The sequence below is a fragment of the Perna viridis genome, chromosome 15 (genome assembly GCF_037379345.1).
Source record: "Perna viridis isolate PV_CMFRI_1.1 ecotype Kerala chromosome 15, ASM3737934v1, whole genome shotgun sequence".
Classification (NCBI taxonomy): Eukaryota; Metazoa; Mollusca; class Bivalvia; order Mytilida; family Mytilidae; genus Perna; species Perna viridis.
The window spans coordinates 23970379-23988450 of NC_142459.1; the positions used below are offsets into that span (position 1 = coordinate 23970379).

General features: G+C 33.3%; 1 long non-coding RNA gene across 1 annotated transcript; it reads right to left on the reverse strand.

Moving 5' to 3' along the window:
- Nucleotides 1-9517: 9517 nt before the first annotated feature.
- On the reverse strand, nucleotides 9518-15138 carry LOC148597548 (uncharacterized). Its single transcript, XR_015918781.1, has 3 exons — nucleotides 15090-15138; nucleotides 11468-11575; nucleotides 9518-9796 (listed from the first exon to the last, which is right to left on the reverse strand). It is a non-coding gene; the product is annotated as an uncharacterized LOC148597548 (long non-coding RNA).
- Nucleotides 15139-18072: the final 2934 nt, after the last annotated feature.

Here is an 18072-nt window from a genome sequence, read left to right on the forward strand (position 1 = left end):
ATTTCACATCTGTTTACATTCATAACAGTATTAGGTGTTTTTATTATGTCAATGTTAGCCAGATCGGAATAGTTTTTATGAACTGTGGTTCCTGCGCATTTTATAAGGTTTAAAATGATAAGTTATACATGTACTATGATTCAGACATTTAATTCCTGTCAAATTACATGGGTGTCTATTTCATATCAGGGACAGATCCTTAGAAAGAGTAATCAAGGGTACCAAGGTTAAAGCGGTAATCAAAAGAATGCAATCCAGGGACAAAGACAAGAAACGAAAAACAGACATACACAACAAAGAACATAAAGTAACTAAAATCATACATACAAAGTAACAAAAGCAAATGAGCAACTCGATCTCCACCAAAAACTCTGAGATTGGACCAGGTGCACCGGTAGGGTAAGCGTCCTCTGCTTTTCTAGAAACACCCTCCGAGTTGCTCATAAAAAGTCAAGTCCGGGATAGACAAACAAGGAAAGAAGAACTATGACCCGTTGAATAAATCAGTTTTCATGTTGCAGATGGATACACCATAACGATCCACGAGTTCAAGATGACGACTATACAATTTCTGTAGTGATGCCTTCAATCTTGTAGCAACATAACCCTGAAGCCTATTTGTTAGAGTTCTAGCGCGATACAAAAAAGTCTGCGTAGCTTCGGCAAGCTCTGGCATAACGTATGAGTTGTGATGTGAACACTCAATACGCAGGTGCCGAAGGGATGTTGCCACAGATGAAAAGAGAGTGACAATTCTGAATGAAAAGTCATCACGTTTGTCGTAAAGTATGGGGTAGATTGGATGTATCAAATCCCCGAAATTAGGATTGTTTAAATATAATACGTCATCTGTATAGCGGAAACTGAGATTAAAGGATCTAGCCAAACGATTTTCCTTCTTTCGGATCCGATCAGTTATAGTCAGCATGATTTAAGGTCTGTTCGGCAGGATAACTCAATTGTTACTATTGGTACATGTATGTAACGCTATATTTTGCATACGGCACTTAGGATAAATTAATTCATTAACGGTGGCAACTCCTGTAGTTTTCAATATGTTAGAAAAGTCGAGGTTATGTAAAACAGCCTGTAGGAGATAATGGACAAAACAGTCATGTGAAATAATCATTTGATCTGGGCTCATAAAAACAATTGAGTAGCGGCAAACGGTAAAGTCGTATTTGCTTATAACTCTTGAAAGGATAAACACGTGGATTAAAATAAGTTCACATAGATTTATATTCAATCCATGTCTCCAAAATTTTGTTATCCGCCTCTTGAAAATCTTGGAAAAAAAATCAAAAGCAGGCGCGTCCCGGATGGTAGATTTGATGGAGTGCGATAATGCCTTATAGGTTGTCAGGTTATATAAGCATGGCTTGAGTGTGATACATCTGAGGTTTAGTGGTATGAATATCCACGTGACATTTATTGAAATTAGGTTTTAAACCCGAATTTAACGTATACCAAGCTTTCATGCATTTTAGCTGAGAAACTATTTGCGTTCATGTTAATCTTGGGAAACTCTACAAAAGGAGATCCCTTGTTATTTTGGTCTAAAATTGAAGTGTGTCACTTCTGGGCTTCTTATTTCCCATTTGATTCCCATCATTATGAGTGATTAATAGCGAACATTTCGAAAATGGCAGATTTTAAGCTCCCACCGGGAGACGGACAAGACCGTCGGAGATTACGGAATACAAGATGAAATGTCGGGAGGCTCGATGCGAGGGCAGCCGAGAGAGTTAATACCTACATGTATATAGATGAATTATTTTCCACATTAATTTACTACTATTCATAATCATAAATTCTAATGAAAAAAATTTCATTTTTATTTTTCTCATTTACATGTTTTAACTCCACAAATATTATAGGAATTGTTTATTCAACTAAAAGTAATGGTTAATAATGATCTGTACATCTACGTGCTTCATATGTTTCAACTATAATTCTACTCAGAAAACATTTAAAACATTGCGCAGTGATCCTTCCGTTTGGCTGTCTGTCCGTCTGTAATTAAACACGGGAAACATTAGTGACGTTTAACTGGTTATGAAGATATATTATATATAGTCACTCATGCAGTGTTATCATGTAGTTGAGTGGGAAACTGTAACACATGATTTCTCTATTTACCCAATCTCTGTGATTCTGTTTTCAGTGGAACATTCTCTGAGACTCGATGATCTCCGAATTTTATACAATTTTGATTCAATAAAAACGTTATTTTAACGAATGAGAGACAAAAATGATGAATTGCCGAAAGCTTTATAAAATGTAGAAGTAAAGGTACGAATGCAGACAATCTATACAGTGCAAAATGCGCGGCTGCACCAATTCGAAACTACCCAACGAATTATTACATCGGGCACTGAAGGTAAATTTAAATTTAAATGCTCCTTAATTCAAAGCATCAATGCTTGATTCATATGCAGACATAAACACTAAATAAAACATTTCTCCGGCCGATTCAAGAACCACAAGCAAAACCATAAAATATTAACATTACATATATGATATTGTAAAATATTGTGTTATTGGAAGTTCATTCATCTTATATATTAATTGAAAAAAAAATGACACACGCACACAACAGATTAACACTAAACAAAAGAGAAAAATAAATTCATCATACTTTTATGTTTCTATGACCAGGTTTTTCTCTACTAAGGAGGTTTTTAACGTCCATGGCTACCCTGTCGGGTCTCGCACGGAGGGCAGGTTTTCCACCACTCCTTGTTACCTCATATGTCTAACCTATAGCGTAAAACATAACAATAAGGTGTAATTGTTTTTTTTACAGAAAAAAATGACGTTATTACAAAATTTAGAGTTTTTGTTGTTTGTTTGGGAAATTAATTGAAAATTTTTGCATCCAGTTCTGCACTCTAGTAAATATCAGTTTTTCAAACAATTCTAGAACGCGCATAACAGAGCTATAGGTCGATATGATTCACATTTATTACACGATTTTGATCCTCCTTTGTGTACAAGTATAATAAGACCCTTCTTCCATGTATTTGGAATGTAACCAACTGAGATGATGGCGTTAAAAAGTTTGGTTATCAGTAATAACAGTTTTCTTCCCGCATATCTCAAATGTTCGTTATTATTTCTGTCTACTCCAGGCTTCAGTTTCACAAAGAGTCGTAAGTGTAAAATTGATCGTAAGTCATGACGTAACAATGCTATTTTTTGTTATGACGTCATTACTTATGATCAATTTTACACTTACGACTTTTTGTGAAACCGACGCCAGGGGACTAAAGTAACTTGGATGATTTCACTGCAGTGTCTATTTCTGCTATGGGAAAATGATCGCTCAACATTTGATTTTCGACCGCATCAGGTATATTGTCAAAAGATTATGTCAATCGACTTTCATTCGAATCAGCAATATTGCTATACAATTTTGAGAATATGTTAGCTATGCCAATAGGGTTTCCGAATGTAGTATTATCAATTCGCAATTCTTTACATGTAGCAGTTCTTTTCTTTCTTTGACCGTTCCACAATTTTCAAAAGTACCTAATATTACATTCCACGGCCTCGTCTATTGAAACAAATTCTTTTACTTTTTTAAAAATAGAACAATTTCGAGTTTATTAAAGGAAGATGAGATATGAGATAATTTCTTTCTTCTAGTTGGAGACACAGCGCCTTATGTTCCCCATCTTTTGTTTATTCGAACTAAACTCTATTATATATCTCTCACTTTACTACACAACATTTACAAAACAAGTCTTGACACTCCTATTTCTGAACCTATAGCTACCTTTTCATTATATAGACTTGTGGTCATTTGTTTTGTATATTGGTTTCCACATTATTTAAAAAAAGTTTGTGTTAAAGGTCAAGATGTCAAAAACGATCATTTTTTCCACTCCCTTTCGTCAATTTGGCTAAAATCACCATCAGGGAAAAAATGTCACGAACAATATAACCTCTATTCAAATATTGTGCTTCCAGTCAGTCACGTCATTACGGGAGTTTAAACATCAAAGAACACAAATATCTCACCTCTTTCTAAACTACCGTGAAACACGCTCCAAAGATTTGAATTATAATCTTTAATTTCTTATGGATGCTGTGGATGAATTTACAAGAAAGTTGATAAAATGAGAGCAAGAAGACAATGATTCTGTGAGGTCTTTAATTTTGAAACATATTTAAGTTTAAGGAAGATCAATATGAGTGTCAATGCTACATCAGTTTTCAAAGACCCTGATGTAGCAAAAACAATGCCAAATATACATAACATATATGTTGTCGTACCAGCAGACAAAGCCTAAAAAACATCAAATATTTATTATCAGAGCTGGACATAGAAAATAAAAGTAGTAATAAGTCCTATACTGCATTCTCCAAAGAAGAGATAGTGGTCCATACTAGTACAAACCATTAATTTTTACTATTCCCTTTCGGTCTTTCTACTAAAGACGATGATATATGTACCGGATTTCTAAACTCCACAAGCATTTATACAAACAATGATACATAGCTGGATCTGAAAAAAAATGTATCACCAAACATCTTTCTATACTTAATTTCTATACTCACAGCTGTAAAAGATTGTCTCCAGTCCTACCACGACACTTGTTACTCCCGTAGTATTAATTCAATGTGGATCCTAAAAAATTCGAATGATCTGCTGGAAACCCATAATTCAAGATTATTATCGGAATACAATAGCATCAAAACCTATGATTTCTTTATATTTATATTACTCATTTTCAGTTAAAGCTCCGACTCAAAAATACTATACATCGTTGTTACTCCAAAACAGACGGTACACTTAGATACATGTACATGTATGTTAAACGTATTATAGTTTTCTCTTCCTCTTTCGTCTACCCCGGACTTGACTTTATATAACAACTCTCTTTCATCATGATGAATTTCTGTTCTAGTCAACACTAAATTGCGTCGTGATTCGAAATGGAGAAAAATATTTTATTCGAATACAGCACGATGTCATAGAATTGGTAACAAAGAGTGACACGATCGTGACTTACAATTCATTGGACCACAGGGAAGAGAAAGAGTCGCCAAGTAGCTTAAACAAGGGGTTAAATTCGTTGCGTTGGCATCAATACATTTAAAAAATCAAATAGAAATTCTATTTTAGAAGACATTTGTCTGTATTTGAAGTAATATAACTTAAAGCTCACTAAAGTTCAAATCGATTGAAATCATCGGGATTTGTAGTTTTATAATACATAGTTGAACACTTTTGACGAAGTAATTGCGTTTTCTGCAAGTTACATATACATGTAAGAAAGACAAAACAAAAACTTGTCCTGTCAAGATGAATGTATTAATTATTTTATTTTATTTCAGAAAATAATGATCTATTTTATTGGTCAAAACATGGTCATGTGGAAGAGCAATCACGAGAATATTCATGTGCATTTAATTGTCATGTTGGATAACTTATCCAATTTTCCTCGTTTTAAAAAGTTTCAAGTTAAGTTTTGTAATAAAAAAAAATCTATAATGAAATTTGTTTTAATGCGATACCAAGCGCATCAATATCTTTCACGGACTTCAACGATCGCAACTATTTTTGTTAGAAAAACACGGATATGGTGAAACGTTACAAATGCACCGGTGTATGATATAATATACAAAATAGTAAATACTTTCCGAGATCACCAAAACGTCTTCATGAGTGTAAGCAGAACTTTCAGTAATCTCTAGAAAGACTGCACAACAAAGAAATAAAATCCCGGGTAATTGACAATTCTTCAAAATCAAACTAAACACTAGTAATGTTACGACAAATCAATGACCAACATCTACCGAGAGTGAATAGGCGCATAAAATCTGGTGAGGGATTAAACTACTAATTTTACAAGGCCTTAACTATACCCCGATTAGTTAAGGTAAACAATGAATTGAAACAATAAACAAACACACCATAAAATACATTAAAAAAACATCCAATTATCTCCATGGAATACCCCAACATAAACCATATAGACACATGAGATATCTACTTAATTGCAGGTACAAAAACTAGCTCAGAAAAAAAAAGAATGACAATACCATCATAACTATCTGCATTTGAAAGAATCGATCACTACAGATATAGTAGGTTGGCTATGGAGTAGTAACGTCAAGTGCTAAATAGGCAAGAGTAGAATTTGTTCATGTACCAAATTGCATTATGTATAAGAATAAATCATGTATCAGCATGTTATATGGATGCTTATTTTTATTTTACTGCAAATTCATTTTTTGAAAGTTTTCCCAAAAGTCCGAGAGACACATACATCCTAAGTGACTCCCGTGCGGAATTTTTGAGACCACATTTTTGTTGCACTTTTTCATTATTATAGAACAAGAATTTACTTGATTGCCAAATGACCATTACTGCAAAGAAAAAAAATCAATTAAAAATATACCATTGCCGTCAATTTTTGATTTTTTTAAAATATGATTCATTCTTGCACATAAGATATTTATATGTCTTCCTTCCCTTTTGATGGGTATAACTTTGCTGAAAGAAAGTTTCTCCTTTAAACACATGTGCATCATACCGAAACTTGCAATATTTGGTGAAGGGGTATCCACAAAGTCCTAAATTTAAAATTTAAACATACAAAGGTTCCCAAAAAGCGTGGACACTTTATTATAACCCAAAAGTAATATCGGATCTCCTGATTTAACAACTCTTTACAGTCTGGTTTATATACCTCAACATTAGAAATGTTTATCACAAACGCATATTACAAACGCATATTACAAAAGAATTACTAACGCATTTCATTTAATAAAGATTTCTTAAACGTTTACAAAATGATTTTTTTATACGCCATGCGAATTGATTTGTTGAGCGTGCCAAAGTTTTATCTTCCCTCGTTTGTCTCCTTTGGACAAACCTTTTGAACATCTCATCGAGTTTTTTTGGAAAAGCAGAGTATATTTGCATATCACATACCGGTGCACCTGGTCCATGATCCCACTTTTTCATAGATTGCACGCAGCTCCTTTACTTTGTAATTTTACAATTTAATGTCTTCTGTAGTGTGTGTGTATTTTCCGTCTTATTCTTTTAATTATCATTCGAATCTTGATTTCCTTGATTATTCTTCTAATATCAAGAATAGACTTTATAATATTCAATTAAATATTAATTTTACTTTACTTTTTAACAATAAAATGACCATTTTAAGGGTAATGATTACATTTAAGAATGTAAATGGCTGATATTATGGACATCATTATTTATCTGGTCATACCTTCAATTCTCTTTACAATTGTATTGATTGTCATGTGCAGCGTATTATCTAGCTAACATTTCAAGAATGAGATGATATTTTCTCGAATGACTTTCTAAATCTTCCAAAATTTATCTTTCTGTCATCATCCTAATATATCATTATTATAAGAACTCTGACTTGTCTGACCACAAACTTTTACATTTCAAATAATAATTTCTGAAATTCAAGTATCAAACAAACATTTCGATAACCCTTAAATATTGATGATTCATTTCCTTGTATTAAAAATAGCGCTGCAGTAATTTAACTTCTTTGACACGCTTTGTTAGACCTTATCGTTGCTGATTTTCGGAACACACTTCTTACAATAAGGATAACAACAGAATTACCGAAAACTAATTCGATTCATAATCAGTTCAAGTCCAATCTAAATCTGGCAAAATAGATATATCATAACTGGAGCATCTGATACCACAATGGTTGGCAAGTCATTGGAACGTTTGTATTCAGCATATTACATGTAAGCAACAAAGTAACTTTGTTTCATTCTTCTTTAAATGAAAGCTTGATAGGTCTGGTTGACATTGAATATGATACAACCTTATCACTGATTTCAAGATATATGTCCATTACCAGATATTTACTACCTTCGTATTCTTATATTCTTATTTTATACAGTTGTTAGGTAACTGGGATAACATTTTATCAAGAATAAAATAAAAACTCAGTACAATATACGTCATGTATTGATTCAAGGAAAAAATAAGTAAGCAATAAATTGGTTCAATGCCGAACTAAATTAGCGTACATTTTGACGTGATACTGACCTTTGATAAAATTGGTCATTGCAAAATGAAAAACACCTAAACTATAAACAAAAATATTTAGATAGCTAAAAAACTAAACAGGGGTGGTGGATCAGTCTTTGCACATGTGATCCATGGACAATACATGTACTATAAGAAAATTTTTAACTATGTTGATTGGGAAATTAACGCGTTGGCTTTTTTATTACGAATCTTATTTGAAATATTTTTTAACTTGTTTAGCTTATTACCAATAAGAAATGTTTTCGAACATGTAATACAAAAACACAATACATGTAATATCAATAGATTTGTTCGATGTGAACTTCAAGTAATATTGCTTCGAAATACAATTGTCTTGTAAAAGGAATCTTTACTTGTTTTTTTGGGGAAAAACAGAGATACCTGAACATAACAGATGTAAATCCTGAAAGTTTACTTGTTAAAGCCACTTATTGACGCCATATTTTGTTGTAAATTATTAAAACATGATTATGATACTTCTTGTAACTACTGCTATGGTAGCTTCGTGTGTTTGAATGAGCATGATTTTCTTTAGTTAAAATACGAAGCAATGAAGTGTAGATTCGATCTACAAAATATATCATAACTATAAAGACATCTTGGTGTGCATTTTTTTTCTGCTTTGTTTTTGTCTAGTTAACAGATAGATGTGTTTTATTATAAAGTGTAATTACGGGGTAATATAAGTCTCATCCTTGTTCAGAATGTTTTCAATTTATGATCCATGATGTCGACCAAGATTCTAGTGTAAATAAAAAAAATGTTATTCGGAAACAAATACCATACATTAAAATAGACATAAAATAGCAAGGACCAGGTGACCCACAACTTAAATACATAACGATCTTTCTCAACTGGTTCTTTTGTAAACTGAAAACCTGTCTAAACCAGAATCATAGTCACCTCAATTCAAATCAAATTTTTTTTGAAGGTTGATAAACAAAACATATGTTTAAACCATACATATTATACTGTTCAGAAAGGGTTTTAGTTTAGAGGAGTAATCAAGGAAACTAAAGGCATTTGGGGAAAAGCTACTTGCCTTTGGAAATTCGGGCGATGAATTTGGTATGTTCTGAGAAAAGCTATTAACAAAGCAGCGGAGTGTCTTTCAAATCGACTTGTTTAGGCTTTTCCTAGTCTTATGTGCCTCCGGATGCAGTAAGGTCTAGGTGGGTATGTTATTAATCACCAGGAGTTGACACAAAATCTTCTTTTCATCCGCCTCAGTGTCAAATGAGCGATGAAGTCGGCCATGAACGAGGACATATTTTTTTCGCAAATATTTGTGAGTGAGGAATACATGGAATAGTTAGGTTCGCAGGCATTGCTACAGAGAAAAATATGTTTCTTGTTAAAAATAATGGGTTTGTTAGTGACAAAAAGAGATGAAGTTAGATAATTTTATTTCATAAATTGTCATAAACATGATAAATTCGTTTAAACGCTTTCTTGTTAAAACTGTACAAATTTCAAGTGTGGTACTAAAATTAGTGAAATCAGGGAAGAAGTAAAGTGTCAAAATATAACTACACACATTGTAAGTACATGCTGCTATTTATGAATGTCGCTTTTTGTCTGTATTCCTTAGTCTTAAACAAGGTCAAATCAGGCATTGCGACTTTATTTGCAATACAGATATCTGTCTCCACAGCAACTGCCATCGAAATCACACCATATATCACATTGACACGTAACAATCCGTGGATCTATCCAATTGTGTTCCCTAGAACAAAGCTATGAAAAAAATATGTTAAATGAAATATAGTCATTTTGTTCTTCATCGACCAATGGCGAAAGTCTTTCTTAGCCCATCGCGTCCGCGTGTTTTATTACATCAATTTTTATGTACATATAACTTATATCTGAAGAAAATGGTAACTAAAATAAAAATACAAAAAGATAAAAACCACCCCCACCCACCACCACACCCCCCTCCACAACACACACACACAATATCTATTGCAAGGTATAATTACGCTTACGAAAACAAATGAACTCAGTACAATGTTCGTTATATTTACAGATCAATCGTACCATTAATCTGGTTCCCTGCTCAATATCATAGGATCATAGGATCACTGAAAATATATAGACTCAGGTGACCAGCACCGGATATGTACAATATATGAGCTAATTATGAAATGATATAAAAAATAAGATGAGATTACCTGAATCAACTTTCTAATTGTACATTTATATCGAAAGATATTATAAGTAATTAAAAAATATATTTAAACGTATTTTTCTTTTAATTTGAATATTAGGACGTATAAAAGTGAATATAATAACGTCATATTCGATCAGGTAATCAAAAGACAGAAGACGTCACTGGTGACCCGGCGTTATATTTGAGGGAAACTTGTGGAAGGAAACTATTACCCGGCCTTCCAGGTTATCGTGCCATTCACATATAACATGCATATAGGAGAAAAATATTACACTAATGATAGAGAAAATGCTTTATATGATTTAATGTGATTTTATTCTTTTTACTTTTATGTGAATACATTTTATCATTAAATACTATACTCATCACGAGTTACTTAATTGGCTTATATTAAGTGATATAAAATCATATCGTATTACTTGGACCGTTCTGATGTCACAAGGATAACACCCCAGTCCTGAATAATACAATGAGAAAAGATCTTTTGTCCATTGTCTTTATTTGAGTAAATACCAATTACGATTGCAAAGCGGTCGATAAAATGTAAACTGGCACAAACCAGATTATGAGGGAAAGGGAAGTAGGATGGTGTATGGGGAATGGGAATTAGAATCGTGATGGTGTATGGGGGATTGGGGAATGGGAATGGGACCGTGTATGAAGGAATGGGAACCGAGAATGTGTATTGGGGAATGGGGAATGGGAATGGGATGGTGTATGGGGGAACGGGAACCGATAATGTGTATGGGGGATGGGGAATGCAAATAATGTATGAGGGAAAGGGAAGTAGGATGGTGTATGGGGAATGGGGATTGGGAATCGGGATTGTGTATTGGGGAAACGGGAATTGGAGTCGGGTTGGTGTATGAGGGAATGGGGAACAGGAGTGGGATGGTGTATGGAGGATGAGCTTTTTGAATGGAGAGAAAGGGAATATTAGCTATTAAAGTGATTATTGATACGAACAGTATACCAAACTTAATTCAGAATAATAGTATAAATGTTAAAAAATAAAAAAAGATCAATGGATAATGAAAATACTTGATAAAGAAAAATGATATTAGGATTATATTGAGGATGGGGATTTGTCTATGGAAAAGGGTAGCTTTTCTGTTGGGAATGGGGATGGGGGCAATTGGGAGTTAGGGATTGTATATGGTGAAAATGGGAATGTTATACCATCCAAGTGCTGTAGATGTTAATCAAATACAATTACAATTAATATGCAATGTACTTACCATTACATAATGTTCCTCCAAAGCCATCAAGACATTGACAGATGAAATTTGGACCCTCTATAATACAAGTACCACCATTCAAGCATGGTCCAGATGAACATTGTGTTACTATTGAAAATTATGGCATATATTTAGCTTGTAGAAGATCTTATGAACAATTGCAAATAAACGAAAGATATTTTGTATTTTAAGGAGGTAGACCTAGAATAAGGGACATTACTCTTGAAATTACTCATGAGACTGGTGCAAAAATGATGAATGCAAACGTTGCAATGATTTTTAAGAGCTGTGTCCCTTACCCTCGGTTTATCTCCTTAATTCAAGTTTCTGCAATTTTGCCTTTTATTGTTTTTATTAGTTCTGAAGTTTTTCTCCATTTTAATTTTAAGACTATGTACACGTGAAATTCAGGCAAATCCTATAATATGGATGGCATATAAAAAAAACAAAAAACAAAACAAAATGACTGCTTTGTTCAAAATGTTCTTTTGTCAAACAGATGGCCCTGAAAACTATAGCAGAAAATTCCAGAAAAATGCAACGAATTTTTGCACTTCCTTTAGCAATGAATGTCGATGTTATCCATTTATTCGCGTTTTCTCTTTATACGCTGCAGTTTATTAAAAACTTACATTCAAATTTGACGAAAGATGCTTTTGTAATATAAAATTTACGACACTTTCTTAAATTAAAATTTGTCATGTGCCAACCTCTGCCTGGTTGTTGCATGGACATTCTCTACATTGAATACACTGTTTTGTTTTTTTTGCCAGAAACAAATCAAAATATCTAATAAAAATTGAATATATAATTTCATAGTTCCTAAAGGATATATGGCGTAAACATTGTATGACTGCTGATATAAGGAAAAAATTACAGGGATAATTTTAGGTCATTTTTCATAGTGTTTTTCAACAAAATTTGACAAACGTTTTCATGGTTATTTCTGGAGATGATGAGTTCTAAATACTTGGATCAGGCAATAAAATCGCTGCGGTTTTATTCATGTGTTTCACTTTTTTTACACATATGTCTGATCAATATTTTTAAAACCGGTATTTTGATTTAAGAATAACAAACAAAACTCAGCTCAACCCACAAGATATGGTTTGAAAAACATTTTTCACATAGCAGAAAAACAAATCAATATTAAGTATAACTGTTGTAACATGTTCGTTTTAGCTAGTCTTGTTTATGCTACAGTATTAAACAATTTAACGGGAATAGGTATGATATATATGTCAAAGATACAACAACGCCACCGGGATGACAATGTCAGTCAAAGGCCACCCATTGGTCCTCTATGAAATACGAGGAAACCACAAGACAGGCTGCAGTTTGCGTTGAAACAACATTATACATAGGTACAGCGAAAGAGTTGTCCCTGTATACGCAAGTAACATAAAATATATGCAGAGATACATTTTTTTTTCTAAAATCACCCACCAATCTTCTCATATGATATTTCAAACCTGAATCAAAAAGACAGAAACCACGACATTGGAGCCAACTTATTTTTCTCTTGCTGGAGATTACTAAGCCAACATTATCGACGACTTAATGATATGGACTGTAAACTTCTTCAGAAATGAGCTCAGTTTGCCAAATTTTCTTTTTTTAAGCTGACTGTGCGAGTTTAACATGATACAAAAGTAATCCGCCAAATATAAAACATGATACTTGAGCTGTATTGTAAAAACGCCATATTCCTAGAGCTACAGGAATTGTGTCCCACACAAATGGAAATAATATAATTTTAATTTTTGAAAATGTTTGTTGTACATGTTTGTTTTGTGGAAACTCCTTCTACCGTTGATTTCTGATAGTAATTTAATTTATGTCGCAAAGTGTCTGTAGCAGATGCGTTGTAAAAGAAATAACTGAATATAGGATTATTCGATAATAAACTGTCATATGTGTAACAGATACGAAGTTTATATCTAACCAATTGTCTTTTTATTTTTGAATCAGATCTCCTAAAAAGTCAGTCTAACAAATCAAATGGAATTTAACGAGGCGCAGTAATTATACCGACTGTCCGTTGTTAAACATGTCCAAATTTGATCCAAAATTCCGACATTGACAACACATTAACAAAAGAACAAAATACCCGCAGATATTATATATTTTATCCTGGTATCAATCTTTCTTGGAAAACTAGCGATTTATAATTTTTTTTTATTTTAACTTCCACTGTGGAAGTGAAATTGGGGTGTTGAATAATTAAAGGTCCAAATTAAGGTTTATTAAAGCAACTTATCTTTACGAGAATTGGTATTGTTCATTTACTGCCTGAGCGGCCCAAGATAATTTGGAAAGTAGGCGTTACATTTACAGTTAGGTCAAGAATTTTGAGGTTTTGGGTGTACATTTGTTATTAATGATGTGCTGTCCAGTTATGAGTTTTGTATATCTTTGTTGTTAATGATGTGTTGTCCACTTTTACTCTTGTTTATACATAAGTTATTAGAAATTTATCTCACGAAGGAATGTACTTAACTACACAGACGTTGATTTTAATTGTTTTGCTAAAACGTTACCAACAAAATTCCTCCATATTTCAAAGACAAATCCATACCAATTATTTCATATTCCTATACTTCACCCATTGCATCCAACTTTTCAATAATAAAAGGCTATTGCAGAACCTCGAGATTGAGGACTTCAAGGCTAAACTAGCTGACTGTTCTTGCAAAACCTCTCCATTCAAATATGGTCCTTCTGGTCACGTCATTACGGGATGTTTAACCATCATCGAAAACGAATCTCTGCGTAATATCCTTTCTAAAGGTCCCAAGTACCGTGACCAACGCTCCGTAAATTGGAATTATAATTTTAAAGTTCTTATGGATGTCATCGAGGACTATGCAAGAAAATGGATAAAACGAGAACAATAAGACATTGATTCTCTGTCAGAGCGGTTTAAGGCCGTGAGGTCTTTAATTTTAAAACGAATGAAAGTTTAAGTGGGTCAAGAATCCATATAAACAACGTTTCATAGCTGGATCTGCAAAATGTACCACCAAACCTCTTTCAAAACTTTTAACTTCTATACTCACAACTGTCAAAGATGGTCTACAGTCCTACCACAACACTTGTTACTCCCGCAGTGGTATTAATTCAATGTAGATCCAAAAACATTCGAAAGATCTTTTGGAGACAATCAGTTCAAGACTATTATCTGAATATAATGGCATTAAAACCTATGATTTTTCAACACTGCATACTTCTATTCCCCATACTCAGTTAAAATTCCGACTAAAAAACATTATACATCGTTTTTTTTTTCAAAACAAAAATGGAACACGTAGATACAAATATATAGTTCGTGGTAGATATTCCTCATACTTTTGTAAAAATAATTCCAAATCATCTTCCAAATATTCCCGACTTGCGGACCAACACTTTGTCAACATTTATCTCCCTTTGGAGCAGGTATCTATTCGGAACACGTAAGGTTTTCCATCCGATATCGACGATACTTTAGGAAATCTCGAAAGTCAAAAGGAAGTTTCTCGTTCTACTGAACCTGCCATAAATTTTCTTTAACCTGGATACAAATGAAAATCATTCATATGTAACCTACCAACAAAATGAAACACCCTGTAAATTTTAGAAATACCGTTGTGTTTGTCTGCTGGGAAGTCCATTTTCATTCGAGTTACCTCTTCTTTCTGCACCCGAATCCGAACATCGATTAGAGAGACTTCGAAATTATACCTGCTCTTACGGGAGGTAACTCTGCAAAAACAGGATAAAATATGGCTGCATCCTGAGCTCCGCAAGTAGGGAATACAGAGGAAGATGTTTACAAAATGCTGGAATTTTTAATCCACAATATCTTTGTCCAGTGTGGTGGACGTGTTTTACTTGCTGACCTATTCCTTCACTCTTATGAGGCTGCCTTTATAGCTGATCTGATCAGAAAGAAAGAATATCGTTTGGCTAGATCCTTCAATCTCAGTTTCCGCTATATAGATGACGTATTATCTTTAAACAATCCTAACTTCGGGGATTTGATACATTGCATCTGTCCAAAAGAACTTGAGATAAGGGATACTACAGACACTGTGAAATCAGTCTCATATCTTGACCTACACTTAGAAATCGATGGTAAAAGAAAACTATTGACCACACTTTACGACAAACGTGATGACTTTTCATTCAGGATTATCAACTTTCCTTTCATCTGTGGCAAGGTCCCTTCAGCACCTGCGTATGGAGTGTTCATATCACAACTCATACGTTATGCCAGAGCTTGCCAAAACTACGCAGATCTTTTGTATCGCGCTAGACCTCTAACAAATAGGGTTCTGGAACAGGGTTGGGTTGCTGCAATATTGAAGTCATCATTACAGACGTTTTATGGTCCTCATCATGAACTCGTGGATCATGATGGTGTATCCATCTGCACCATGAAAACTGATTTATTCAACGGATCATAGTTTTCCTTTCCTCGTTTGTCTACCCCGGACTTCACTTTTTATGAGCAACCTGGCGGGTGTTTCTAGAAAAGCAGAGGACGCTTACCCTACCATTGCACCTTCTCCATGCTCCCAGTTTTTAGTGGAGTTCGAGTTGCTCATTTGCTTTTGTTACTTTGTGTTCTTTGTTATGTATGTCTGTTTTCCATGTCTGATCTTTGTCCCTGGATTACATTCTTTTGATTTCCGCTATAATTTTGGTTCCCTTGATTACCTTCCAACTTTCGTGCAGGGAATCAGGAAATTAAAAGGCAAGTAAATTTTTCTAAGACACTTATTAAACTTTAAACAAAATGTTAACATTAAATGCTATAAATCTTCGTGACGCGAACAATTAAATTCATATAATTTAGTTACCACCCATTTAAAGATATTTGATTTGTAAACCAGTTAGATTGCTATAATGAATAATTTTTACATACCAACGCCTATAAACATGCCGAGGTACTAAAACAGACACCAACTTGATGCATAATAACTATAAACCGTGAAAAATGTATGCTAAAACCATACTCTGTTAATTTTTCGTTAAGAGTTAACCTTAACAGCGTTTATTGCATCTCTAAAAGATCGTTAACAGAGAATGTTTTAATATCGACAGTGAAAAAGGAGTAAAATTTTCGACAAAACAGAAAGTACAACATATAAAACAAAACTTGTTTTGGTTTGAATTGATATGTATGTTTGATTTTGTTTTATTGTATGTTTTGTTTTGTTTTGGTTTGCTTTTGTTTTTGTTCGTTTCATTTTTTATCAGGGAATAAGACATTTTAAATTTTAAATTTCTTGTATTATCTCTTTTTTTGTTTGTTTTATGTTTTATTTTTTTAATTTTTGTCCGCGATCGAAAAGATTGGTAATGAATTTATGTAATACATCCCTCTTCATTGTTATAATTTTATTTTTTACAGTTGAAATACTTACTATGTTACCGAATGGAGAGGAAACAAAACAAAAACAAAAACAAAAACAAAACAAAGCAAAACAAAAAATACAAAAACAAGAAACAAAAACTCACACACAGAAGCAAACAATGAACGAAAGCAAAATAGAAAGTAAGTGCTTTGGATATGGTAAGTAGTTAAAAAATATGACCCATAAGTAAAACTTTATTGTAGAAAATGTTCATACCTGCATTGTCTATAAATACAATGGCATCACTAGATTTGTTCGTTTGGGGAAACAACGCAGAATCAAGGCGACAGTCTTCAGATAGTTTATCATAGGTTGCAGATCGGCACATTTCTTGCGTTTTACAATATACAGCACAGGAAACTGCTGATTTCCGTTTTATACTCCATAAATTAGATCCAGAAGAAATAACAGATTTCTCTTTTTTGACAACAAAATTCTGGTGTTCTATTCTACAAATACTGACAGGTATAATTAATAAAAGCATCCCAACAGTCCAAGTAAATTTCATTTTTAAGGTGTTCTTGACGTGGCTATGATATTATTGGTCGTATCAACTGTATGCTCAAGCGGTTTATAAAATCTGCATATGCAATTTTCCAATGCTTCAATGACTTTTCAATCAGGTGATCTAAGAAATAAATATCATGAGGTGTAAAAAAAGTAACAAGTTACATTATGAGGCGGTATTTCATTATGGGTGTCTTCTACGAATGTATTTACCTATGCAGAAAGGAAATACGCAATGATTCAACTCACATCAATAAAGTTAGAATAGTTATAATTAATTAAGTACAAGTTCATTCTCTATTTACGTAGATGCTCTTACTTGAAGTTAAAGTGTCAGTCTCTGTACGAATCAGGCAGTGAGTGAAACATGGCATGAAAAAAAAATCATCATTTGGATAGTTTAATTTGACTATTTGCAAATCGGAATCAAGGGAAAGAGACAAGATTTTCCATATCGTGCTGGACCATTGAGTTACAGTTTCATTGAAATACACGGTGCATGAACATTTTAAGGGCTGATAACTCTGTCAAAAATCTCATTTGTCCAATATTCTATTGAAAACTTTCTGATCAAAGCCAGTGATGCAGAGATAAAATAATGGACTTTTCAAAACAGAACGTATCCTTGAGTGATTTTGAGTGGAATTATGACATACATGTTTCTGTTTTCCCCATTTTGCCTGATTCTTACAAACATTT